Source organism: Citrus clementina, unplaced genomic scaffold (assembly GCF_000493195.1).
Source record: "Citrus clementina cultivar Clemenules unplaced genomic scaffold, Citrus_clementina_v1.0 scaffold_2, whole genome shotgun sequence".
Classification (NCBI taxonomy): Eukaryota; Viridiplantae; Streptophyta; class Magnoliopsida; order Sapindales; family Rutaceae; genus Citrus; species Citrus x clementina.
Genome location: NW_006262688.1, coordinates 23,471,717 through 23,474,098, shown reverse-complemented (window position 1 = coordinate 23,474,098; position 2,382 = coordinate 23,471,717).

Below are 2,382 nucleotides of genomic sequence, written 5' to 3'. Positions count from 1 at the left end.
TTGAATATTCTCATTAACTTGGACAGATTCCAATTATTTAGGTTAAGTACCAAATTTGTTTTTCGTAATTTTATTTTTAGTTGAATAAGTTCCTAAATTTGGTTACATTTTCTCCCTTGTGGGTTTATATGTTTCAATTATTATTCCATTAGTTTTGTGTTCAATATTCCAATTAACTTGGTAAGATTTCATTTATTTGGGTTAAATACCAAAATAAACTTTTTTTGGTTAAATTTATTCTTGATTTTGGTTAAGTTTTTTCATATTTAAGTTCACATGTTTCAAATTATTATTCCACTAGTTTTATGTTAGGTATTCCTACTAAGTTCATTTAATACCAATATTTTGAGTTATTTTCCAAGAAATTTTCATTTCCCGTTGGATAAGTTCCTAATTTTCGTTAGATTTTCTCGCTTCTTGGTTCAAATATTTCGTCTAATTCATCTAGTTTTATGTTGAATATTCTCATTAACTTGACAGATTCCAATTATTTGGGTTAAGTACCAAATTTGTTTTCATCCTTTTATTTTTGGTTGAATAAGTTTCTAAATTTGGTTACATTTTCTCTCTTGTGGGTTTATTTGTTTCAATTATTATTCCACTAGTTTTGAGTTTAGTATTCCAATTAACTTGATGAGATTTCATTTATTGGGGGTTAAATACCAAATTTGTGTGTGTTACGAAAAACAATAATATTAATAAGGTGAATTATGTTTGACCCCTTACTATTTTAGTAAATATCAACTTACCATATAATATTGAAAAATCTTTATTGCAACCCTTAATCTTTTCCAATATTTTGGGTCCATAATCTAAGTCTCTCTCTTTTTTTATTTATTTATCTATTTTCATTATTTCATGAGATCTATTGAACTTATTGTATATATAATTGAGCTTTTAGTTTTTATACAAATTTAGTCTCATTTAATTATTTTAATTGATTATTTTTAGTTATCATTAAAATGAATTAATGCATTTATTTTCCTCTTTCTCTTTACTTTTTAAAATAATTTCTTTAATTTTTGAAAACTTTGACAGTAAATAAAAAATAATATTTAAACTTACAAAAATTAAAAATTTATTAATCTATTTGTGTTGAAGTTTTTTTTTTCATTTTGCGATCAATTGACTTCATGAGATTTCTTAAACTTAAATTTATTTATACTTAACTTCTAATCTTTATAATCGTTATGCCCATTTTGACATTCAATTAATTATATTTGTTTATTTTAACTCACAAAATTGAAGCTTACTCAGTCTATTTGTGTTGAAACTTATTTATTTTATTTTTAGGATAGCTCATTTTATCATTTCAATTAACCTAATCATTTATATTTTAAAAAAATTTCATTAAAAAATTTTAATTCATATAAAGCTTTTACCACTCTATTTTCTTTTCAAAATAGTTTATTTAGTTTCTCATGACTTCAACAAAAAATTTATGTTATTATACGTATTATTATTATTTTATTTTTATTTCTTCTACTATTATTATTTATTTATAATGTTACTAAAATTATTATTATTACTACCATGTCTCATGAGATTTATAGTAGAATATAATAAGAATGTATATGTTTATGTCCGACACTGTTTTTATACCCTGTTAGATTACTAAGATATTCTTAAAACATTTTGATTATACAATTGATTTCTACAAGTTACAAAATCTAAGGCGTTGAAATATTGTTTTTTAGTTGAAACCATTATTCATTACTCTAGGAGATCTGATCATGAATTTGATCACCTATATTAGAGATTTTGGCCTTTGTTCACATTTATACTCATTTATCATTTAAATAATTATAATTTTTTAACAAAAAATTAAAACATTCTTAATTTATTTATGTTGAATTATCTTTTTCCTTTTCTTTTCTGGGCTCAGTTGACTTCATTAAATTTTTTGAACTTGAATTTATTTATAGTTAACTTTTGATCTTTAAAAACATTTTGCCCCATTTTATCATTCAATTAAATATGTTTATTTATCTTTGAACTAAAATAAATCAAGAATTAAAATTGTTTCAATTCAAATTAAATTTTTACCTCTCTATTTTCTTTTCAAATTAATTTTCTTAATTTCTCATTAGTGTAACCAAAAACTTATGTCATTAATTATAAATATTATATTATACTTAAATTTTTATCACTATTATTATTTACTTTTTTACTCTTACTACGATCATTATTGCGATCCTACCTCATGAGATTTGTAAATATTTTATTTTTAAAATGAGTATCCTTCTTTTTCGTTTTAAGTGTGCATATCATTTTCAATTTATAAAATACGTTCTTTAATTTTCAAGACTTAGCTAACATAATTTTTAAAAGTTTATTTTAGCCACTACAACATTATGAAAATCTAACACTACAGTAACAACG